This window comes from Buteo buteo, chromosome 15 (genome assembly GCF_964188355.1).
Source record: "Buteo buteo chromosome 15, bButBut1.hap1.1, whole genome shotgun sequence".
In the NCBI taxonomy this organism is placed as follows: domain Eukaryota; kingdom Metazoa; phylum Chordata; class Aves; order Accipitriformes; family Accipitridae; genus Buteo; species Buteo buteo.
In genome coordinates this window covers 24,381,625-24,407,952 of record NC_134185.1, presented here as the reverse complement: position 1 = coordinate 24,407,952, position 26,328 = coordinate 24,381,625, and the positions used below count along the sequence as shown (strand labels likewise).

The 26,328-nt window shown below is 41.7% G+C and overlaps 1 long non-coding RNA gene across 1 annotated transcript in view; it reads left to right on the top strand.

Moving 5' to 3' along the window:
* The window catches only part of LOC142039815 (uncharacterized), an 88,755-nt gene extending 75,282 nt beyond the window's left edge, over positions 1-13,473 (top strand). The window contains exon 5 of the long non-coding RNA XR_012653066.1: positions 11,417-13,473. This is a non-coding gene — a long non-coding RNA (uncharacterized LOC142039815). The remainder of the gene's footprint in view (positions 1-11,416) is intronic.
* The last annotated feature ends 12,855 nt before the right edge of the window (positions 13,474-26,328 follow it).

The window sequence follows — 26,328 nt, the reverse complement described above, 5'->3', positions numbered from 1 at the left end:
GTTAGATGGCCCATTGCACTGAGAAAAATTTTTTCTTTTCATATGCCTCAGAACAGCACTGGTGGATGGGCGGAAGGGGGACACTATAGGATATTGTGTTGTACAAAAGCATACGAGTAGGTATAAAAAACTGGAGAGTGGGAGATATTGTTCTAATTTTAATACCCAGTAACAACAGCCTGATTCACAATGCAGTGATCTGATTGCTTCATCAAAAGTGTAGCAAGTGGAGCTGAGTAGTATAGATAATTTGGTTGCAATGCAGCAACATATATATGTGTGTGTATATATATGTATATGCATATATATGTACATATGCATACACACACACAAAATATTGGAAGGTATATATTTAGTTTTAGTACTATCATAATCACATGCTCATAGGCTTGAGGCATAGGGCTCAGGGCATTACAAGAGTTGCTTACATCATAACATCACTTCTGGAGAGAGGACACCTGCATGTTTGGAGCAGGTAAGAGAGAATACAGAGCCTGGCTCTGCCCTAGATTTTTCTCTCACCTTACAAGCTGGGTTGGGCAGGGTGGGTTTGCCTGCCCTCTAAGCACTGTTTCAAGTATGAGACATTTAAAGGGTTTGGACTGCCCTGTAACAACCCATTCTGATTGCGACCAGTGAATGTTTGATAGGGTGAACATGTTACAACTGCTCTCATGGTAAGAGTGGGTCATTTTAGACCTTTTGCCTCCCTCACATGCCCTTTCCTACAATAGTGTCTGGCATTATATGCAAGGCTCTGCATTGTCATACGGACCAGCTCATGGTCCAGGTGAGCTCCCGGTGCAGGTGAGTCTACCTTTGGGACAGCAATAGAAATTTGGACAGGTGAAGAATCTCCTTCCCGGACTGCTTTGGGCAGCACAATGCCGTTCTGTGACACTGCCACAGGGAAATATCTTCAGAAAGGTTTGGCAACTACACGTAATACCTTAGAGTGGGAGCTGTTGACCACCCACTCCTACTTCTATTTGTGTGTTGATGTAGTGCAGCTTTGTAAATTAAATTTGTTTGGAAGAGATGAATCTGCCTTTGAGTTGTACAGCATGCACAGATGATAATAATAAAAGCTGCAGGAATATTTTTTCACTAGTGATGCAAATGGGAAATGAACCTTGTCTCTCTTACCCTTCCTCCACTCTTCTGCAAAACAGGAATCACTGGTGGGTGGACAGAGTTGAAAGTTGTCACTAGTTTGCATAAAGTGGAATTTGGAGAGCTTGTGAAAAGTTGTTCAGAGTTGGTTTTGCTTCTTTTTCTTCTCTGATCCCTGGAAGGAGAAATTTCTCAGCAGTATTTCCACATGACTTCTCACAGAAATCCTTCAAAATGGAGTTTCTTGACTGGCACTGTTGTTTTCAGGCTCGAAAAGCCAACATCTGCCTGGGTAGTTTGGCCATGTCCCACGGAGCCAGATGCTTGAAGTCCATTTTGAGATGTACAAACAATTTGTGAAAATTTGTGCTGCTGCTATGCATGTTATATCCCTCTGCCCAGACTGCTTATGAGCACGGAATGCTGGTTTCCAGAGCTGTCAGTCAAGCAGCTTTCACCAGAACTAAATTGACTTGAAAGAATCAAAAGAAAAATACCCCTAATTTTTCAAAAGAGATTATTTGCAGTGTGAAAGCTGATCATTTCAAATTCAGACATTAATCCAAACCTGTAACCTTTAGCAAGAGCACAATTTACTTGTTCTTTATTGCCTAAATGAATCCACATCTCAGTTTTTTTTTCCAGTACAAACCCAGATGAAGTTCAGATGTTTACTTGGAGCCAGTCATTTCAAATTTAACCATGAAAAGCAGAAATAGAATCTCCTAGTACAGAAAGACTCTCTTTCATTTCCTTTAGTACTTGCAAAAACACTCTATAGCAAGCTGTTTTTAAAGTCCTAGTATTTGTGTTACAGGCTTTCCCCCTTCTCTTTAAGGACTATTTGATTGCTCAAACTTTTATGAAGTTCAGTGAATATCTGATGAAAATTGAAGATGCTTTGGATGGATCCTGTTCTGAAACCAGGACAGTATTGGATGAGTTTCACAATAATGCAGTGTAATTGAATAATAGGCAGGTAATTCCTCCTTTAGCTTCCTCACTCCTGGGTGAAAGCTGTATGCACATACTTCCTTAAGACCCTACCTGGAACATGTTAAGCCTTTCTCATGAAGCATAATGGGAAAATCCCATTAGGGATCTATCTGCACAGGCATTTGGCCCTACCTGCAGATCGGGGTAGGTGTAAGGGTATGTATCAATACGGGCAAATCAGCTGCTGAGGAAAGGGTAGACGCTTTCCTTCCCAAATAAAAAAGAGTAGACGGTGTTTATCTGTGCTCACCTCGAGTTCCCTGCTGCACAGGGCCCTGAGGAGGAAAGCACAGCGAGCCGTTTCGAGGATCTCAGCTGGAAGAACCGACACTATGTTGGCTGATGCAGTCAAGCGCCTTACTGACACATGCCTGTCAGGGTGATAAACCCAAGGAGGAGGTTAAATGTCTCCCCCACTACTGGTTTTTCAGAAGAGAAAAGTATGCCCGGAGGGACTGTGACGAGTTTTCCAAATTCTTAGAAGTAATTGCTGAACCAGATAAAGGGGGTTTAAAACCAGAGATTTCCGATCTGTCAGTTAATCTGGCAGGTGCGATAGGGCACAGCCACCGCTGTTGTGTGTTATTGGTTATATGGGTTATGTGGGCATAAGATAAGAGATAAGGTTATGTGGGCATATGAACAGGTTTGCTTATGCTCCCGCTGCTTGTCCTGTAGCCCCTTAAATCAGAAAAACCTCTGACTCCTTTCCACACTTCTCCTGCCTCCTGGTCTTTATTCTCGCTCTCTCCTCTCCCCTCCTTCATCCCACGGGAAGGCCCCTTCCTCCAGATTTGTCACTCCTGGCAAGTGCTGTGGGAAAAGGCCAAAGCAACACTTTCCCCAAGAAAGGCCATTAACCCCTTCATGCTCTCACCTAGTGCTTCCTTTTAATACTGCTCCACACTGGAATATTTAAAATATTATATAAACACAAAGGGTGTTTATTTTCTGGATGAAGCTATAACATTCTCCAGTCAAAGACTTGCAAGTGCTAAAAAGGAAATGGTAAGCCACGTTGTATTATTAACCCTTGCTCTGTAGAAACTGCTGGATTTAAGTGTGACAAATTGTTGGGTTTTTTCCTGTTTCTTGAAAAACTTTATTAATGGATTATGCACTGGCTGGGAAATCCTGTAGAAAAGAAAAAAACCCATGCATTTGCTGAGCAGTCTGAAGACTGAAAAGAAAGCATAAGCTTTCTGTACCAGACTTCCTCAGGGAAAATTAAATTCAGCAGAGGAAGCTAGAAATAAAAATAAGAACAGATTTACTAAACATCTCTAAACTTTTTTATGTCTTTGGTGGCTAAACAATAAAAATAATTTTGCATTAATAGAGATAGATATGAGCTGGAAATCTGAGGATGAACTTTTGAGCCTTCTCCCCAAAGCCTGTTGGCTTTGCTAGCCATGATATCAGAGTGGGATCATTCCCAACTGTTATATGCAGAAACCACGAGTCACACAAAGTCCAATAAGTAATGTTGAACAAGGGATATAATCTAACCCAGATTAATGATTTCCCAGAGAGAAAATGGTAAGTGGAGCAATACTACTTATCTTAAAAGATTATATTTGGCTTTGCTGTCTGGAATATGGGAAGTATCCAGTTGGGTCAGTGAGTTTTTCAGTGATCTTTGATGAGGTATAAACAAACCCTCAACACACAAGCTAAATAAGATGGACATATTTTCTGTAAAGGTAATTTAGCAATGCTTTAAAGAAAAGGACTTTCCAGCATTAGCTGTTCTCTTAATTCCCTACTTATTCAGGGATTCAGAAAACTCCAGAGATGGGAGGAATTTGGGGAGGTTGTCTTCTCCATCCTCTTGTCCCAGGGCAGGATCAGGTATTCTTATGCCCACAGACATCTGCCTAACCTCATCTTTATGGTCTTTCTTCATGGAGGCCCACAGTCCCTCCAAGCACCAGTGCTTCATTCTCCTTACAACCCACTGGCTTTTCCTAGAGTGTCCCTGGGCTTCTCCTTGCTCTAAGGCAAGGAGGTTACCTCTTGTCCTGCCTGCCACAGAAATGGACACAAGAATACTTCCTTGCTCTGTCATATATTCAAAGATCTTTTGTCTAGCCTACCTTCTGGATTACGTGTAGTAGTATAAACAACTCCAGTTTCCCTAATCTTTCCTCCCAGCTTGTTTACTTGTGTAGACCCTAATCATTCTTACTGAGTTCTTCTCAATCTTTTCCAATGGGTTCATATTTTCCTCTTGTTTTTCTCCATCACTGTTATCATTGACTAGTGCTGCACGGAGTACTGCAGCTACATCCTGACCAGCACAGAGCAGAATGGAGAGACAACTTCACACGATTTGCAGGCTACGTCTCTGTTTATACGTATTGGTATGGGTTTGCTTTTTCTGCAATAGCAGGCCCTTTTTGACTCATGCTCAGTTTCTGCTTGGCAATGACCCAAATCCTTTTCTTCAGAACAGCACACATTCTGATAGTACTTCTGTGCACTGAGAGCAGATAATCTCCCGTCAAAATGAAGGTACGTGACAACTGGAGAAGTTTGAGAGAAGATGATCAAAAGTAGCTTCTGTATGAAAATCAACTAATCCTATGAGGAAACTTCAGATAGGATAAGAATAGCTAAGTGGGCATACTGTAGAGGTCTGTCTGTCATCGTTTAACCCCAGCTGGCAACTCAGCACCACACAGCTGCTTGCTCACTTCCCCCCCCAGCAGGGTGGGGAAGAGAATTGGAAGGGTAAAAGTGAGAAAACTTGTGGGTTGAGATAAGACCAGTTTAACAATTGAAATATAATGATAATAACAACAATAAAAATAATAGTAATAAATTGTAATAAAAAGGAAAATAAATTAAAAAAAGAGAGAGAAATAAAGCCTAAAAAAGACAAGTGATGCAAATGAAAAACAATTGCTCATCACCAACTGACTGATGCCTATCTAGTCCCAGAGCAGCAGCCCCCGGCCGATTTTCCCCCTAGTTTATATGCTGAGCATGACGTCATATGGTGTGGAATGTCCCTTTGGTCAGTGGGGGTCAACTGTCCCAGCTGTGTCTCCTTCCCAGCTTTTTGTGCCCCCCCAGCCTACTTGCTGGCAGGGTGGTATGAGGAGCAGAAAAGGCCTTGAGTCTGTGTAAGCACTGCTCAGCAATAACTAAAACATCCCTGTATTATCAACACTGTTTCCAGCACAAATCCAAAACATAGCCCCATACCAGCCACTATGAAGAAAAGTAACTCTACCCCAGCCAAAACCAGCACACTGTCATATCACAAGTACTATGTACTTTCTACACAACAAAAAGGGAAAACAGATTTATTTTTTCTCTTTTCCAACATAAGAAATAAGGGAAATTGAATTAAATATTAAAAATCAGATTCAAAACAACTGGACATTGTTCATCATGCACCGCAAAGTTAAGTTCCTAGTATTTCTTGCCACAGGATATTTTGGCTGCCAGAAAAATATGCTGGTTAGGAAAAGCAACCAAACAATTCACAAGGAAAAAGTATAAAGAGATCACCCTCTGCTTAAACAGTCCCTGAGCCACAAACTGTTTGAATCAAAGAGAGTATTCTGGTAAAGCATTGCGGTATTTTTTCCTTTTTCCTCCGTTCTTCCCCAGGGATCTGTCTTTGACCGCCTTTACAGATGAGATTGAACCATTGGTCCCTTCACCCATTGGTTTGATCACGTCAATGGCTGCCTGTATTTTGTGTCTTCAGTGCAGAGTACTGTCAGAATGCAACTTTTCAGCTATATTTCCCTAGTCTGCTTAGGAAAATGTTGTATAAAATAGTCAAATTCCTAACTAGTGTCAAGATATATAGCATCTACTGTTTCTCCTTTATTTGCCAGACCTGCTGCCCTGTCAGAGAAATAAATGAGATTGGCTTGACAGAATATGCTCCTGAAAAATCCATATGGGTTATTATTCAACACTTTGTTTCCATTTACAGACTTGTAATCATTTATTCATTTAGCTGTTCCAGTATTTTTCCTGAAAATGGAACTAAGTAGATATGTCTGTAGTTCCCTGATTCCTCTTCCTTGAAAGTAGATGCCATATCTGCCCTCTACTTGTTTTCAAATATCTCACCTTCTTCTATTACTTTTCAAATGTAACTCCTAATGACTTGGAGATTCAATCAACCAGCTATTTAAAATTCTCTATGATGACATTGTGTCAAGACTGGTCAATTTGAAAAAATCTGACTTCTTAAAATATTTTTTAACCTGTTCTTTCCCCACCAAAGGCAGATGTGTTTGCTTGTTTATTAGGACTAATTATACTTTGTCTCTGACTGCAGCTGACTTTCATACCTTCTTAGAGCAATGTCTCAATAAACTCTCATCTCAGTTGCTTAGTGGATCAATCTTTTCTTTGCCCTTCCTCTTATGTGTGACCGTATTTATAAACTTGACATTTTCCATGTCCCTACCTGCTACTCTTGTCTCAACATGTTGTACTTTTAAGCTTGTCCAGAGTAATCTGACCCTATTTCCCCTGCCTGCATACTTAGTTGTGATGTGTAAGATACATGAAGGACACCTCGCTTAGCCAAGTTAATTCCTTGGAATGCTTCATATCTATTGCTCTCTACAACTACCTGAACGGAGGTTGTAGTGGGGTGGGTGTTGCTGACTTCTCCCAAGTAATAAGCAATAGGACAAGAGGAATTGGCCTGAAGTTGTGCCAGGGGAGGTTTAGGTTGGATATTAGGAAAAATTTCTTCACCGAAAGGGTTGTCAAGCACTGGAACAGGCTGCCCAGGGAAGTGGTTGAGTCACCGTCTCTGGAGGTATTTAAAAGACGTGTAGATGTGGTACTTAGGGACGTGGTATAGTGTTGGACTTGGCAGTGCTAGGTTAATGGTTAGACCTGCTGATCTTAAAGGTCTTTTCCAACCTAAACAATTCTATGATTCTGTGATTCACGGTGATGTAATTTATGTCGGTGCCTTTTTCCAGGAACCCCCTGCTTTTCAACCCCTTTCCTCCTTAACCTATTCTCTCATGAGACTTCACATGACAGTTTTATGACATTCTTTGTTGACTTTGGAGTTTGTCTATGATCATTTCACTGCACCACAAGTGCTTCTATGTGATCAGTTGCTACAACGATTGGTCCTTCCTATTAATGGGAGCTCTGTTAGAACAACAGCAGAAAACTTCATTTTTTTTCTGAATAACAATCAAAATAACAGTCTTGAGTTCAAGAAAAGATGAATGCTCTCTTTCAGCCAGGCCTAACTAACTATGCACAGGGTTGGAAGAGGCTTCTCAGGTGCCTGAAATCCAGCAGGCCCCCCTGGTTGATGACGCTGAATCATATATGTGGTCAAGTGTTGGGTTGAATTCTGCCCTAACCTTTGGCCCAAGACTATCATGAATGAAATAAATACTGGACTTATTCTTATCTTCAATTATTTATTTTCTGTATTGTATTATTTATTTTTTTACTTAAGCACAAAGGGAGTAAAGAGGTCACTATGTTCTGCTTCTCTGACAATTTTCTGCTCTTTTTGGGGTAACTGCAGTAGAGCTGGGTACTCTCACCTCGAAGAAACATTCATGAGAGAAAAACTGCAAGCTGGACAAAACAGATTTTCTGTGCTTTTGATTTTCCACTTCCCTCTATTTTTACAATTCCTTCCTTGCTCCAGCGTGCATCTCCTCACAGCTTTTCTGCTGGAGTTGTACTTTTATGCCCATAATATCTTCACAGTCTCAGTTACATCTGCATGTGCCAGGGCAACATACTCAGAGAAGTCTATGACAACAGCTACAGGATCTTGGATAGTCTCTGGTAAGTTTTGTTAAATATTTTTCAGTCTATTGGAATTGTTTAAAACTATGTTACTTTGCTTCAAAGCTACCTACTTCAGAGGATGCACCAGCCATTTTGGAGCTCCCAGCATTCCTTAGCCAGATGTTTCACAGGAAAATATTTTCTCAGCTGGATGGGAAATCAGTGTAACTGCAGAAAGCAGTGGTGGGAATAATCAGCCTCAATGATACACTTATATTCTAATTTCACGTGGGAGAATGGCACAAAAATCTGAAATACGAATCCCCATCTTGCTCCTGATTTACCTTAATAAATTCCAGTTCCGGCATAGAAAATGTAAATTGACAAACATGGACTACATAGAGTGTAAAAATATGGAACATATTCAGAAGTTACTACAGCTCATCCTGCTTCCAATCATACATTTGTACTACTTCAGTATGATAAATGAATGTTCAGTGTATGTTTGCAATGATATTTATGAATGTCAAAGAATTGTTGTTCCTACTGCAAGGAGTTTATGGAACTGAGTTGCATCAGGCCTGAAATAATGACAGAGAAGTTTAAAGTGATTTTAAGTGATTTTGAAAAGGTATTGAAAAAAGAAAAAATCTCTAGTCACTTGGAGTTGCTCCTGAGCTGTATCAGTGTATATCTGTTGCTGAATTCCCTGCCCAAAAAGGGATGAATTTGTAGGAATTCATATCACTCATCCGTGCATCCCCCAAAGAAATAGATAAACGTTGAGCAAAAACTTTGGCACCAAAACAGCACAGGTTTCTTCTCTAACTGTCCCCCAGCTCTCTTTTCAGAGGCCAGGCCTCAGGACAGCAGTCTCTGAGCAGTGGCAAGGGAGGCAAAGGAAGCAGGATTTTCTACCAAGAAGTACCTTGGGATGCTGATTTTCTTGTCGCTGTGTGTTATGTGTCCTGCAGCAGCGTGAACTCCAATAACAGCCTGGTGATAAAGTGCATGTATGGAAGCGGGGCTGAGGGGAGGAAGCTGGAGGGACCTAAAAGGGTAAGTCTGTTTTTGGGGTAGTGAGAGTGCAGGGTCTGGCTGTCTGCACTAGAAACGACTGATATCTACCGATCTTAAATGTACCATCAAAGAAGCCTGTCTAGAGGGGAAAACTCATCTTTTTGTCCACCTTTGAAAAAAGAAAAATACAAATATTGATGAACTTGTTGACTTGTCTCAACTTTTCCCATTCAAAATCTGCCACAGTAAATCTGACTTCACTTGTCTCAGTAAGAGCTCAGGGGTTAGCCTTGTCATGTGTCTCGGTTACATGTTTAGGGGTAGAAATCAACATCTTCAGCTCCTCTCCCTCCCAGGAAAAAATAAAAAAAGCAAAACTAGTCATAGAAGCATAGAATCATTTAGGTTGGAAAAGACCTTTAAGATCATCGAGTCCAACCGCAAATGTATTTCAACTGTTTTTTCAGTTTTATTTCTAACGTTTCAACTCAATATTGGAAGCGCAAGCCCTGGCTATGAAACATAGATAATCTATCACAGAAAGCAGTGATATTTTCATGGAAAATAACTTTACGCTTGCAACAGAAAAGGATTTTTTGGTATATATGATCCATTACTTTTGTCAGGGCTACATCACTTATGAGTGATGCTGCATTTGTAGTTATGACGTCTCAGTAGCCAGCTGATATTAAAATCTTGTAAGGGGCAATTACCTGATTTTACAAGTACTTTTAGTTACTCACCGAAGGCATACACTGCCGTTAAAGAGAACTCTTTTCCTAAAGATCATCTGAGGAAACATGTGCCCATGAGTTCTGAAGGCCACAGAAACTGAAAAAAAAGGTTTACCAAAATATTTTTTCCTGGGGATCAACATATTCTCCCCATGCTTTTCTGATGACACCCTGAAGGAAAGGCACATAAAACCAGCACCCTTTTCAATGTCAGGTCCCTGGGCCTATCTTGCTTCATCTGAGGCTATTTCCCTGATCAAGTCCAGAATCACTTAGCTTTTTAATTATCACTGTCGAGTCTTATGTGTTATCTGGTACTGAATCTTGGGTACTGTCTCTCTTTCCATATGTACCTTCTGCTAATTGTGGCAGTATTTATAAAGGTATTTCTGACCTGACATTTTTTATGAATCTGAGTTCCAGCTGTATGCTTGTCAATGTACAGAGCCAAACGCACTTCATTTATGTTCATAGAGATCTTATGTAAGTTACTCATGTCTCCTGTTTCTGTAAGTAACATTACCAAAGTCTCTGGGAGTACTGAGGATTTGGACTTGACAGACCTATTCAGCATTCCCAGTTTGGCTTCCTAGCCTTTTGGCCTCTCAGCACATATTTTTGTTCTTTTCATTAAACACTTTCCTCGGGGTTAGGCTCAGAATGTCATTTGGTCGGCTCCTTCCTCTTTGTGTTGGTACAAATCCCTTTCATTACTTCTTCCTTTGGCACCCGTTAAGGCTGCTCTCGGGCTGGAAAGTCAGTTCCTGTACATGCTGTCATCTTTTCCAAAGCCTTCGCCGTGTCCCTCCTTCTCCCTCCTGTCCTTGGGACACCGGTTCCCGAACAGGGCTGCCGGCACCGCTGGTTGCTGGTTCACGGGGACCTGGCACGGAGCTTCGTTCAGGCTTGCTTCATTGTTTCCACGTCTAAATTACATTAGAAGAAGTTAAACTCCGTTAACATTTTCCTAATATTACTTTCCTGCGCACTCAGTTGGTGCCATTGACAGAGGGATGTTATGGAATCCCCTTTGGGAAGGAGAGTGATCGGCACTTTTCCAGTTGGGAGTGGAACGGGAGGGAAGTGGGACCAACTGGGTGGATGGGGAAGAGGAGGGAGGAGATGGAGGAGAGCTGGGCCAGGAGATGGGCTCCCTGATGGAGAAGGAAAAACGTCTTTTTCGGTCTTTCTGGTAACAGGTCTCCTCACTGCACTGGTGGTGGTGATGTATACCTGTCCCGTCCTGGAGTAGCTGTGATAGGAGTAAGAAATGAAAGAGGAGCTGTGTGCCTTCAGTCCAAGTCAGGACGAGCGGCTAGCCCCTCGGCACGGGAGCCTGGGATGTGTCAGTGTGGGCACAACCGATGTTTTAGCTGCCCCGCACAGCTGAGACTGGACTGAAGGCAGGAGCAGCCGGGCTGGGTAAACCTCTGTGAGGTGGGCTGTGTTTGTCCTTGTGTTCTCCAGGCTCTAGCACCAGGTATTTCGTCCCTGTTTAGCTTTTAGGAGGGGCAAATAAGGAATACAGTGGAATGGTTTTGGCAGCAAGCTGAAACAGAAAAGGAGGATGAAACTTCTCTTTTAGGTTACGCTTAGTTTCTGTAACAGAATTGCTTCTGTCCAAATTTGCATAACTTATTTTAAATAAGGTATATATACCATATTTAATAGGAATTGAATAATATTCCCTCTATTAAAGAGGAAAAAGACGGCATTCCAATGGATTAAAAAAATTCAAAATATATGCTCTAGCCACTTATGTTTCATGTTTAGGAACTGATAAACTTTGCCCTTATTTTCCTCAGGTCTTCAGAGGCCCAGGCCAAACAAGGTTCAACTGAAGCTGCAAGCCGAGGAAGGTGACAGTGACTAAGCTTGGATCTAAGCCATGGTGACCCATTTCCTATACTGGTGCTTTAGCTCCTGCAGGCTGCCTGTGCCTGAGGTTCCCAAGCATTAGCCAAAGTTTGACTGATGTTTCTTTTTACGTACGCAGACACCTACTGCACTTAAATATTTTTACCTTTTACCACTGAAGTTGGGAAATATACTTTTTGTGTATATGGACTGTTCTTTAGGCAACGTTCTACATGCGATGCAGAGCTTGGCAGCTAAGCAGTAACTGCATTAGCAATGTTTAGGGTCTATACAGAGCCGAGATGTACAGTGCCCAGCCTTTTCCCTGAGTGTCCTCTGGGGGATCGGTTTGTCCTTCTTCCACCCAGCCCAGGCAGGCATCTCTGTGGGGCGAGGGGAAGGATTTCTTCTTCGCGGGCCATGGAAGAGCAGCTGAGCTATTCCTGCCTCATTTGAGGGCTCCCCTTCCCCTCTCCGATGCCATGCCCAGGCTGCTTTCTCTGCAGGGAAGGAGAACGCTTTTGAACCCACCTTGCAGCTGACTGGCACAGAAGGTTTTCCATGGGGCCTTTGACTGGGGAAGCAATGGGCAGGGTTTGATGGGAAAGAACGTTGCACATGGAGAAAGGGCTAGAAAGATGTTGTCTTAGGATGTTGTGTTGTCTTGGGATGTTGTGTTGTCTTGGTGCCTTCTTGCTCTGTCTCTCAAACACCGACTGGTATCAGAAGTCAGTTGGCTCCTGCAGGTTTGTGAAATCAGAAACTATGAGTATTTCCAATCCTCTCCAACCCTCCCCACCAAAAAGCCTATTTAAAAAGAAAGCAAGCAGGAAAACAAAAATTACCTCATCAAAGCAGATTGTTTGAACAACATGTCACATTCCTGTCCCTGAGCAGATGGCGGTGATGAGTTCAGCGAGTGGATGCGCTCTAGCTCACTAGGGAGAAGTCGGCAGCAACAGGAGCTGGATGCCAGTGTCCCTGTCACTCTTTGCGGTGGTGGCTGGGAATAGAAGAGTGTATTTCTTGGTCCTTTCTGCCACCATGTGCAGATATGGTAGAGGTTGCAGGTTGCTTCAGAGCTGTCCTCACCCTTCCATCCTCCTCTGTCTTCCCATCCCAGGGGAGAAGGCTCTGCCTGGCAGCTCACTGGCATCCCTCTCCTCCCCCAGGCCACAGCAGTGGCAGGAGCTGCTCCGCTGGAGAGAGGGGGCTCCTGTTGGGTCGTTGGTTAGGCAGGTCCTCATGCCCACATCTCCTTAAGGGAATAAAGGGAGGCAGAGCTGAAGCTGCCTGTGGGTTGGCCTTCCTTTAAGTAACTCTGGATAAATGATGCTACTCTAATGGGGTTGGTAAACTAAAACAAAAGAAAAAAAAACCAGGAAAAATAAGGAAAAAAAGGAAAAAAAAAAAGAAAAAAAAGAACAAAAAAGACCCCAGCCAGATTCTTCTCTTTTTCAGTTCAATATGTTCCCTATTTCAAGAGTGTTTGGCCAAGTGTGGAGCATATAAGGGGGGTAAAGTGCTGCAAGTATTCCAAAAGTATTTTCAACTAGAAGTCAGAGAGGTGTCTATTTAGTGAGTTTAATCAAGAATTGGAGAAACAATGGATCCATGTTTTGGTGACCTGACTCATGCAGTTAACACATTTTGAAACTGATTCATGATAGGTTAGTAAATGGCATGCATAATGCAGGTGTTTGCATGAGAAGTACTTAGACATCCCACGCTGACTCTATCAGAAGTTGTTGGCAGATAAGGCAAATTGAAAGTTCATATTGAAACGCAGAGCAGAAGGGGAGCAGTCTCAGAGATAAACCGTCAGTAATAATGAGAGCACAGACACCCCAAAATCAGCACTGTTCAAAACAACAAAGGAGAGGAAGAATATCTCTGAGCTTACTAGGGATAAGCACGAGAAAGCAACTGTTCATTTGCGTGGTCCCCAACAACTTAAGCAAAGCACTGAAGAGAGCTCCTTGCCCAATGCTTGTAATTGACTTGGCAAAAGTAGTATCCTATGCTGAAGATGGAACTTGGCAAGTGCTGCCACATAAAGAAGTTTTTTTCTCGCCACGTTTGGTATCTCTAGCAAGTAGAGGTGTCTGAACAAACTTTTGGGGATCAAACCAATTGCAGGACAGTATTAACAGCACCAGAGGGAAGTACTCCGGTTTGCAAAGAGCTACATCAAAATGAGTGACTTCTGTTGCAGGGATGTGTAGCTGGCCTGACAGATGGGCTGCAACCATACCCTTCCCTGTCAGCTTGAAAGACTCAGGGAAACAGATTTGAATAGAAATAAGGGGAAATGGTTATAAAGTACCAATCATGCGACTCCTATTGGCCTGCACCGGGCTGTCATTCAATCCAGAAAACATAGCAAAGCCCATACTAGAAAATATTAAATAATTTCAGAAATTATCTAATTTTGTATAAAAATCCAGGGCTTTTGGTTGTGCAAAAATCCTTCAGCCTACACAGGCAGAGGCGTAACATGCCAGGGTTACCTTAGTGTGCACCAGCCACGTCATGCATGAACAATGTTGTGAATACAACTCCTGGGCTAAAAGAATAAATTAAAGCTAGCAGCTCCAGAAAAATTTCTGCACGTACAAGTGAAACTGCATCTTTGCAGCTTTCTCCAAGAAAGAAACTATCATCTTCTTATCCATAATGGCATGGCAATATACTGTCAGCAGAGAAGAACAAGAGATGTAAGGATGCTCAAAAAACTTGCAACATCTTTTTTTTATTCTTGTTGAGGAATATCACTGTATGGAAACTGAAATTTCTGCAGCAACATATTAACTTTTTTTGCAAAGGGTGCTCACTTCTAGGAGAGAGTGACACAGAGAGAGACTGAGTTAGAGGGAAAGAGAGACTTGGTGGTGGGTAAAACATGCACGTGAATGTCACTTTCAGGTAGGTCTGCATTTCTTTCATGGTCCTGTGTTTGTGATGAAAAAATTATAGAGGATATAAAATTTCCAACAAACAAGATTTCACAAGATAATTTAAAACCAATGTATATCCTTCCACCTTTTTCCCCTCATCATAACTCTCAAAAACACTGAAAGCATTAAGAGGAGAGGTATGTGTAAGAGAATATATAATGCAGAAAGACAGCTGAATCTCATCTATGTGTTCACTGGGATCAATAAATATCCTGAGATTACTCTGGATATGTACTGGAGAAGATGTATGTGCCGGAAAGCATACACCTGCCAGACATCATCAGAGATACCTGGAGTCTGGTGAAAAGAAGTGGTTTCTTGCAACAGGTCAACAAGTTAGGAACAGGTCTCTTCACAGCCTACTTCCAAAATATATTTTACTGCAGGCTTATGAGTTTCATGTTCATTTTTTTTCCTTTGATTTAGAAATCTTTTAAAATATTTTCACTGGCGCTCCTGACCAAATACTTCCAATTCACAGCAGGCTTAGTTTTTTTAATTGCTTTTCATGGACCTATAATCTAACATTCTGAAGGGCCTGAGGACAGCACTTTGAAGACCACCACTGTGGTGGGTTGACCTTGGCTGGGCACCAGGTGCCCACCAAAGCTGTTCTATCACTCCCCCTCCTCAGCTGGACAGGGGAGAGAAAACATAACAAAGGGCTTGTGGGTCAAGATAAGGACAGGGAGAGATCACTCAACCAAATACCATCATGGGCAAAACACACTCAGCTTGGGGAAAATTAACTTAATTTATTGCCAATCAATCAGAGTAGGGTAATGAGAAATAAACCCAAATCTCAAAACACCTTCCCCCCACCCCTCCCTTCTTCCCAGGCACAGCTTCACTCCTGGATTCTCTATCGACCCCCTCCAGTGGCACAGGGGGATGGGGAATCAGGGTTGGGGGCAGTTCATGACATGTTGTCTCTGCTGCTTCATCCTCTTCAGGGGCAGGATTCATCACACTCTTCCCCTGCTCCGAAGTCTCCCATGGGAGACAGTCCTCCACGAACTTCTCCAACGTGAGTCCTTCCCATGGGCTGCAGTCCTCCAGGCACAGACTGCTCCAGCGTGGGTCCCCCACGGGGTCACAAGTCCTGCCAGAAAACCTGCTCCAGCGTGGGCTCCTCTCTCCACGGGGCCACAGGTCCTGCCAGGAGCCTGCTCCAGCATGGGCTTCCCACGGGGTCACAGCCTCCTTCAGGCATCCCCCTGCTCCAGCGTGGGGTCCTCCCCGGGCTGCAGGTGGAGATCTGCTCCCCCGTGGACCTCCCTGGGCTGCAGGGGCACAGCCTGCCTCACCATGGTCTTCATCACCACGGGCTGCAGGGGAATCTCTGCTCCGGCACCTGGAGCATCTCCTCCCCTCCTTCTGCACTGACCTGGGGGTCTGCAAGGCTGGGGCTCTCACATCTTCTCACTCCTCTCTCCAGCTGCCATTTCTGTGCCCACTGCAACTTTTCCCCCTTCTTAACTCTGTTCTCCCAGAGGCGCTACCACCATCGCTGATGGGCTCGGCCTTGGCCAGTGGTGGGTCCGTCTTGGAGCCGACTGGCATTGGCTCTGTCGGACATGGGGGAACCTTCCAGCAGCTTCTCACAGAAGCCACCCTTGTAACCCCTCCACTACCAAAACCTTGCCACACAAACCCAATACAACCACTCACTCATGTCAAATCATGCCTACTCTTTAGCCAATAAAATGACAAAGCTTAGTTGGTTTTCAAGATTGACTAGTTTCAATCAGTGAGAGCTCCATGAAGCAGACAGTAAAAGGCAGTTAGTCATTCTTGAATGAGGAAACACTTCCATGGAAGGCATGAGGGCAGTCTGGCACGTTTCATTTTAAGAAACCAGTGAATAATGGTGACTATACCTCTGGTTTTATCTCAGTCAGTTCATATTTTATTCGAGTGCAAAACCCGTTTGCTTCAGTGAAGGGTCAAGACTTGTTCTTAGAAGCTGAATACTATATCTTGTGAATGTGCTCTGAGATCCTTAACTCTGCTGTATTAGCCAACATTTTGTATATCTCCTTCAAAGCTGTACACTGTTTGTCTGGTGTTACCTGCGTACCAAATGGGAAGGTATCATGAGGCTCAGTATTTACTGAAGGTAGTTTTGTGCATGTTTTTCTAGGATTACTAGGAAATACTGATATTTTGTAGTGAAATTATGATCCCAGACCTCTGCAATTTACTGCCCCAATCTCTGGACTATAGTATGATGTCATTGTGGTTTTTAGCCAAAATTTGACCCACATCCATCTCCCCTTTGAAAAGGCCTTTGTGGATCCCTGATGCATATAATGTTAAATTATCTCTTAATAGGGCTCTAATAAGACCTTTAAAGGAAAGAAAATACTGCCCCATACCTCTTTGTTGTTGTGTGTTTTAATAAACTAGCTCTGCAGAGGCTAATCAACTGTCGTAGAGAAGATACTTCTTTTCACTACCAAAACTAAATGGAGAAATGTTCCATCCTGCTAATTTCTGTGCTTTATTTTTTTGAGCTTCCACCTGGTTTGAACTATATTTTTGAATTCAGTGCTGTCTTTTGTTCTTTTGCTGATCTGCAAGAAAACTGATACTGATTTAGGTCTGTTGCTTCGACATCCAGCTCAAATATCTGATGAACATTCGGCTGTTGCTCACTGCCGTGTCTATCTCTCTTTATCTGAAAGTGCTCCTGTGCTTTGACTGAAGCAGAAACATTTCAAGAGGAATCTCCAAATGCAGCATCAATGAGCTACTCATTTCAGCAGCAGGAACAAGGAAACCTAGCATCACTGTACAGTAAAACACACAGAGCTCCAGTTGCAATGAGAGAGCTATGAAGAGGTATTTTATTTCGGTAGCTCAGGGAGGTGGTGTGTGTGCCCTAATCTATCTCTGCATCACCTCAGGCTCTCATACTGCAGCAAAGCTAATTATCATGTTTCCAGCAACACAGCATGATCTCACATTTGTTTATTGGAGGAAATATAAATATGGCTTTACGAAAGCTTTACATACATATATATTATGGTATGAAAAAGCAAGGGATTCGGGGGAAGGACTGAGGAAGTAAAAGAGGAAGATGCCCTTTTTACAAGGTTTATAGTTCCTTGGATTGTGTTGTAAACAGTCAGATAATTTTCTTCTGTGCATTGTGTGACATTTTACACCTAGTGGTATTGGATGTGCAAAGCCAAAGCAACTCTTGTGTTGTAGGAAAATGACCTCAAAGGGATCTTTTTATGTCCTCTTGATAGCTCAATGTGTTATGTGATCCTGACCAAATTAAATTTATATAGGGCAACTGGTGCTGCCCTGACTAAACTGCTTTGATTTTGCTACTGCAAACACTCCTGTGCATGTGTAGGCACACTAGTGCTCTCACAATTCATCCAGAAAGCTTTATTTAATGTTCTCATTTTTATTTGTTTAATTTCTTAGCAGGGAGAGATCCAATCAAGGTGGCAGTTTGGTTATTTTCTCTAGTGTGTTCTTGAGCAGACTGAGCGTAGCAAACACAGCTTGTCACGTACCTCCCCTGGCAGCTCCGCCATTCACATGAAACTTGTGTTTCATATATCCCACTAGAATTATATCAAACATGCTGTTCTCTGGGAGATAACACACTTATTCTAAAACATACCAGATTATAAATATCTACTGGCACACAGAGGCTTCTTAGACAATAACAGAACAGTAACAGCTCGGTCCCTGCAGCTCCCCCTGCATACAAAACTGGACTTCTGTCAGATGTCTGGGAGGAAGGCTTTTTAATGATAAATCACAGATGACAGGATTGAAAGGATCAAGGCACTACTTGGATCCAGCCCCTTGCATTGAGGAAGGGAGGACCCTGTGGTACTCAGTTCATTGTGTGCATCTGACCTTCCCTTAAAGCTATTGAGTGCCTGTGCCGTAACTACCTCATTAGTCAAAATGTTCCACCAACTTTACTAACAAAGAATTTTTCCTAGGATGTGAGTGAGATATACCTATTTTTCATCACTAGTCTGCTATGTGTTACTTGTGGAATCCAGCATGAGGAATTATTTTTCTCCCTGTACTAATTTTCCTACCTTGGATAATTTGACGAGATCAGAACAGGCTGAATGACAGATGCTCAAAGGAGGTGAGACTGGAAAGGTCACAAATGAACTGGGCCCAGCAGCACTGAACCCTCTAAGGGGTCTGCATTTGATCCACTGAAGCATGATGGCAAAATTTATGAGTGTTTCTTTTTTCTTTGCCATTCCTCACTCCCATTACAGTGTCAGTTTTCCAGCTGAGGAGCAGAGACCATGTTCCATGACCAAACAAGCCCCACCACGCCTGCTGTGCTGCTGGCTGACAAAAATCCACCCAAGCTACTCGGTGAATAGGTGTCTTCCTAGTGTATGGCTCCATGTGCCTCAGTTAGAAATAATCTGTGAATGATTCATGAACTGGGAAGAATCTCAATTCAGTGGCTTTTCAGTTCCTCCAGTGTTGGTACCACATTTCCTTTTATGAATATTTTGAAGCTTTGCAATTTTAGCCTAACATATGTATTCTATTTCCAATTCATATTTCCTAAAATAAAACTCTCACACACTCTTTTAGTATATCAATAATATTTAGCACATCTACAACCTGGAGTCATTTATCTAGCAGGTAGAAACACATATGACGATGCTTTTATAATACAAAATTAATGCAGTCTTTATAAGCCCCATTCCATTTGGTAATGCCTTCCAACCACCCTTAAACTTTGTAAGAAATGTGTGACATTATTAATTTTAAAAAGCAGGTTCAGGAACAGGACTTCAGAGGACAAAAAAGAAGAGAAACAACAGCTTGTAACAGTACCGGTACCTGCACCTAAAAGAGTTGTTGGGACTGAATGTTTTCAGAAGAAGAGTAGTTTCTCTTTCTCTGCTGCTTTTTTTCATAGCAAATTTTTTGGGAGTAGAAGAAAGAGAAATGTGTTAGGTAACTTCTTAGCTCTCTGCTATATTCTCTCAATGTTACATTTGTTGGAGAACATGAATATAAATTGTGTTTGAAAAATGACACCTACATTTAAGTGGTTTTTGTATATGAATTGGAGCAACTGTTCAGTTGTGAGGTAACACTTACTCTTTCCCTGCCATTTAGGCCACTGAATTTCTTGTGCCACAGACACCTGGGAAAAGGTAAGGAGGGCTCTAATCTTTGGCTCTAGTTTATCAGTTTGGTTGTACTTTGTTGCAGATGTCTGATTTTGAGCATACAGCCCTGCTGTTTACCATATGACTTAAACCCATACTTTCCGGCAAAGGACCATCTTTAAGAAAGACTTACTCCAATTTGCTAACATGTGTTTACTTGCTTTTTTGAATCAGGATTTGTGATTCAGACTGTGAATCCCTTTTCTCCAGCAATGGCAATAAAGAATGATGGGGGTACAATCATAGGCAGACACTCATAGGATCATGTAGACTGATGCATTCACCTCTATCGATGGAAAATAAAGTCTCTGACTGATAATATCTGATATTTCATTTGTCATTGTTCCCTTTCTTTTTCCTCAATAACAACAGATATGACTAGTACTGGGCTTTTCTTTCATCATGGGCTTTATTAATCAGCAGTGGGAAGGTACTTCAAATACTATTTGAGGTCATAGAATTTGACTATCTCTGAATAGAATTGAAATCATTAAAAGAAAGAAATGTGCCAAAAGAAGCATCAGTGTTTCTTTTTAATTTTATAAAAATAAAAGAAAAAAATGCATGTTCCCACAAAAAGAAAAATAATTGGTCTGTACTCTCTCAACCATAAAACATTTTATAGCTAGGAAAAACTAGAAGCCTGACACATTTGGCAATTAATACACAGAGACATTAATTCAAAACTCATTCAATCTTTCTCCCATTACCACTATCAAAAGGTAATTTACATAGGTTTGGACAATATATTTCAAACATAATATGAACCTGAGAAATACCACTAACATCCAGACTCAGAAGGGTCTGTGCTCATTGCTTGCAAATTTATTGTCCTTTTTTTGACGGTGTTTCATTTCTTCTTGACTGAGCTGCCCATCAGTTCCCTGTAATTTACAATGTGATGTCAGACAAAGTAAACACACATAAACACTGCCACCCAACTTGCAATTGTGTAGGTTCAGGGCAGTTTAAAGAGAGTTTCTTTCAGCTGAGATATTCATCAGTTCCCCCTTCTCTTGTGGAAGCCATTTCTGCACAGTATTACAGTTTGAAATTTGTAACAAAGTGAGGAAGAGCTGCTGCATAAAAAATGGAGCCATGGCTACTTGCATATTGCTAGCACCCACAGAAATCCCTGCAACAACTCTGAACTCGCCCTTGTCTTGCTGCTTACCCTAAAATGCCTTTATAAATATACTCTAGAAATTCCTGGTTCCACCTCTCGTCCACCTTAAGGCGGCTGAGAGCCCTCTACACCCTGAAGAACAGAACTAAGGTACATTTGAAAAGACATGATAGCTTCACGTGATAACAGGTCTATCTCTATTCTGCAATGCAAACAATGGAATAATTCTACCCCAAACTGCGTAGTCACGTGTGGTCTCACCAGGAAATTCAGAGAAAGTTGTTTAGGAGCTAAAAGCCACAGCTCCTACTAAGATGGGGTAAAAAAGATGGGGTAAAAAGTATTGTGGGTTCTGGGATGGGCTTGGTAGAAAACCTAGGAGCTGCTGAGCTCTGGAGAAAGGCCCAAGCTGACCTTCTGTAAGTTTCCGAAAAGACCACTGCAATTCTAGCTGAGAAATTACTCTAATTTTGCAGCATGTAGGCAGTGTTTCAGAGCAGGTGTGGAAGACACCTGTTCACAGCCAAGTCAAGTTATATTCCTTATAGGAAAAAAGTAAGATTTACTCAGGTTCAGCATGCTGCAGGCTATGTAAGAACCCTTCATTACTTCTGCAGTGTTGATATTTGGACAGGGAACATATTTTGCTAGATTTTATGGATATAAATATAGTGTATATTTAGACATAGAGATAAAGTATGTCTTCTTGAATTTAGGTTGCATTTTTGGTAAAAAATAACTCATGTATTATTTCTAGTTTATAAATATGTCTGTATATGCATTTCTAGCTGCTTAGGAGTGCAGTCTAAATGCTTCTGGAATTATACCTCTTCCAAAGGCATTTTTTCATTCTGATCATATAGTGAGAACAAAAGGAAATTTATATCTATCATATTTAAATGATAGTCAAAGTAGCGTGAAGGACATAAGCATGAATTTGGAAGGGAAGCAATTTAGCTGCAGACCTACTGTGTAAAATTATCGTTGATCTTTCAGAAGGCATAAGATTGCTGCAGCTGCGTGCAAGAATCCATTTTGTCTATTTTTGAAAGTATTGCAAATTAATGACTGAGGAAACTTGAAGACAATAAAGAATCCACAGCTAAACTAACCACCAAGAAAACAGTCGCACGGAGCAGTGGCGTAGTAGCATTTAGTAGAGGTCTGGATACACACACACTCTACTGAAAAGCTCTGTGGAAAGAACAACAGTAAACACATAGATGACATCCTCAATCAGAATGCACAAAGTTGACAATGAAAGTTAGAGAACAAGATCAAAGATTTAATCTGCAAAGTTATTTAGGCCTCTAATCATGGACCACAAACCAGTTCTGGTAGGCTTTAGATAGTGAAACAACTTGTGGATCTGAATTTGTATGTTTTTGGTTACAGGAAGGCCAGTATTGCAATTTAAGGGAACCACTCCTTCAACAGAAGGACCATTCCTTCAAAACAGAAATGCACCAAAAAATTAAAAGTGTTCGTTCAAAACCAGCTGAGCTTCATCCTCTTTCTCTTTGTGAAATAATGTGGAATAACAGTTTCATACATATTCTTGGTGTGATGAATGACATCATCGCTGTCATTTTTTTACTTCATTTATGATACTAACCTGTCTACTGGAATTTTAATTCTCTCAACGTTTCACAAAACACACAGCAGCAAGTCTTCTTTGCCCTTGGAGTATTGGTGGCTCAGTGTTTTTTATTATATTTTAGCCTATGGATTGGACACCAAAACAGTGTCTATGTAACGCCTATGTAACTGTGGCTGTGTAAAGCCCACCAGTCAGAACCAGTGCCAGAACTGTGTGCGACAGTCTCGGGGCCAGCCCAGCTCTGCTCCTACCAGGGAAGCATCTCTCCAGTCTGCTGTGTTCCTCCCCCTGTCATCTCCAGGGCAATTCTAACTCAGACGTGCTTGTTTAACAACAGATGGAAACAAAGGTGAAGAGGAGGGTAAAAAGTCAAAAGAAGTTAAAAATATTGTAATCTGACACAGAAGGATTGTGCTGCTAACATTAAGAGACAATGCAATCTGAATAACAGAACCTGAGCAGCATTAGCACTGCCTGAAGGGGAATTCGCTCTATCTCCTTCCCAGACATGCATAATGCACATGTCTGCTGATTTTTTAATTTGAATTTGTCATTTTCTCTCCCTTGTATTTCATTGGCAAAGCAAGCAATAATTATGAGTTTTGTGCCATGTAACTAACCATATCGACTGTTTAATAGCTTAACTTAACATCTGTTAGGTCTTCATGCACTAACACCCTGTAGGACATTCTGAGGGATGTAATTATGGATTTAAAATTTGTATGCCAAGGGCTCAGGTAACTCTGTAAGGTTCAAATATGCCCTGATATCATGACTTACTATTACTTTACTATATCTTACTATTACTTATATTAATTAGTAATATTAATAAGTGATACACATTTTAATGCTGCCATTTCTGCGGCAACCTTCAACTGATGAAAGTGCAACGTGTGTACAGATGAACTACCTTCTACTTCAGTCTCAGACAGGAAGACTTGCTTCAGTAGCTCAGTATGTAGGTACCGTCCATGGAATAACCATGTTTATTTCAGCAAAGCAGATGTAGTGAGGGCAGATAAGGTAATTTAGAAACTGTTCTTTTGACTATACGATGCTTAACATTTTGAAAAGCTACTCCAATATTTGTGCAAGTACCAGAAGCAGGTTACAAAATCAAGGGCTGTGTTTTCAAATCTAGTGGACAGCCTGAGAATTTTGAGAAACAGAGTCCAGAAGCCAGAAAGATTTGCTCCGTGAGCCAAATGACCACTTGAAGACTTTCTCTGGTATTTTTCAAATCCTGCGCTCTCATAAACTGTTCCATTAATGTTATTCAAAGGGAGCGTTAATCTTTGCTCTCCTGTAATAAGAGGTCCATACGGGATATTGTTGGGTTTGTTACAGCAGACAGGTAGAGGGTTGAATCTGGAATTTTGAATGATAGGAGGATTTAGATGCTTAAATACCGTGGGAGATCTGGGCTGAGTCCTTTGAGTTAAACTATAGACATTACTGTCACAAGACTGTCACATATAAACACAGGCACCAACTCCAAATGTCAACTCCTGAAGTGTTGATTATTCAAAGACTTCACCTATTGACTATAATTATTCTTCACTGGCCTGGCATCTGCTCAGTCACAGCAACGTATCCAGTGCTGCCTGGCATGGGGCTGAAAAAGGGGAGAAATGCATTCTGTAGTTGTCACTAATTCAGACTATGTGGATCCAATAATTGCCATAAGAGTTAATAACCCTTTGACAACTTGCCTATAGCATCAGATTTTTCTGCACTCACGTTACACAGGCGTGCTCTTTCCTGGTGGCTTCATGGGCCAGAAGCAGCCTCTCCCCTTTGCTTTTGCCCTGCAACCTTTGGCAGCGAGCTAACGCAGCAGCGCCTTCACGGTGTCTTGGCCTGCCATCATGCATTGCCTCCCTGTCCTCTCCTTTGCCTCCCTGCCCTCTTGTAGCAACATTAATCCAGTTTCCCTGCCATGAATTTTCATTTAGTTTTGCATAATTTTAAAAAAATTAAAACACATGTTTAAGCACAGTGAGATGACTGAACCCAGAAAGTGTTTGCTATGAGCTACAAAAATTCTTCTGTTCCCTTCTTCACAATTTCATTATTTTTATATCTGTATTCCTAGTGAGGAATGTGTATATAGAAATGCAGGACTTTAAACATGGCAGTACTTGGCCTCAAGTATTGGTTTGGTTTTTTTTCTAAGGAAACCCTGGCTTTCAAAGGACAATATTACAATATTACAATAAAGCAAAATGTACTCATACCAGACCTAACATGAGCCATGTGTACAACCATCCAGTGCAATACAGAGATGTTATCTCGATCCAAAATATGAAATAGTTGTTTCCTACAACTATGCCTTGGCTAACAAGCCCTGGTTTTCCATGGAGAAAATTAATTCGGGGCAGAACTGCATTGATGGAGCTACAATACTTCAGGAACCAATAACATCTCTTGGGTTGTTTTGTAGGCTTGGACTTGGGAGTCTGTATTTCCATCCATTGTGCAGGGTTTTACAGTGCATAAATAAATAAGCAATTCCAAAGGGAACCGAAAGGTAGATTGACAGATAGATTAGGCTCATGCAATAATTTTTAAACAGTTCTGTGATGCAATGCCATTTCTCAGTCAGGCGTTTATCACCGAGCCTTGGCTGGAGGAAATCAATACAACCTTACTAATGGAAGATATGAGGCTCTGCAGTTCTAGCAGGTTTATCATTGTTTTTAGTTTACTGTTTTGTAGATAACTTTTTTATTCCAGACAAGCAGGTTCTGGGGGACGGCTGAGCAGGGGCAAGAAGGTATATCTCATCCTCTTATCTCTTAAGCGTTAGAGGTTTGATTTGAGGCAATGACTTCAGCTTCCTCCGTAGTCAGATTAGCAACCTCCAAGGGGTGATTGATACCACCTGCAGCAGACCTCCGCTTTAGGATGAGGTGAGGCATCCTCCGACGGTGCCGGTCCTTCTCCACCGGTTATAAAAGAAACCTAGGACAGTGACTTCAGACTAGATGTCTCCCTGTTGGACAACCTAAATTGGGCAAGAGGAGAACTCGGAGCGTTCTCCAGCCCTGGCTGCACAGGCACAGAGCCCCATTTGCTCCTGCTAGAAGCTGTGGGCTACAGACCCGCACTCAAACCCTTTTCTCGGGGGACTGGCTTAAGTCACAGCCCGCCGGCTTGCTGATTATAATACAGGTGCAGCAGCGGGTTCACAGCCACACACCATCCTCCCAGGATAAAGCTGCGGCAATTGTTTGTGTTAATAGGGTTTTCAATTGCGTGAGAAGGCACAAAAGGTGCCTGAGAACTGGAGATAGAGAGGTGAAAGAATAATGCAAATATGGTACTCTAATGATTGGATTTCCCTTCTTCTTGCACTGGTCTTAGCTGTTTGGATGGAACAACAAAGAATGGGAGCGATCCTTTATATTATACTTCAGTCTGTACTGGCTTTGTGAAGCTCTCACTTTAAGATATGCCCCTAAAGATGTTTCTGATTTCTGTCATGGAGACCTGTACAGGATGCCTTTCTCTTTTTGATCATGATCATTCAATCAGATTTAGCTGCTACACAGTGGATGCTTGTAGTGTTTCGATTTCCCTGCACTGGCATGTCTAATTTAAACAAAAGTAATTCCACATGGTGAAAGGGTATTTCTAAAGAGAGACTGTGATGGAGAGAAAAATATTTCTGCATTTCCCACAGAATAAGGTGTTTGCACTAGAGACATCTGGAAATGTGTCTCACTGTACACCTGATTTATAGGATCAGAAAGAAATATGGCATACTGATTAATGGGAAAACGAGATACTAATTCAATTTTTAAAGAATAGATGTTCAGAGATTTTTAGATTGCATTACTATATTCATCTGTTTCCTTTTATATCCTACAATAAAAAGCCTGCCAGATACTCTGGTGTGATGTAGTTTGGCTAGGATGTTATCTCATCTGATGTCTTGAAGCTGAAGTCATTTATTTAGACACTGGAAATTAGCATCAAGCTAATCTTG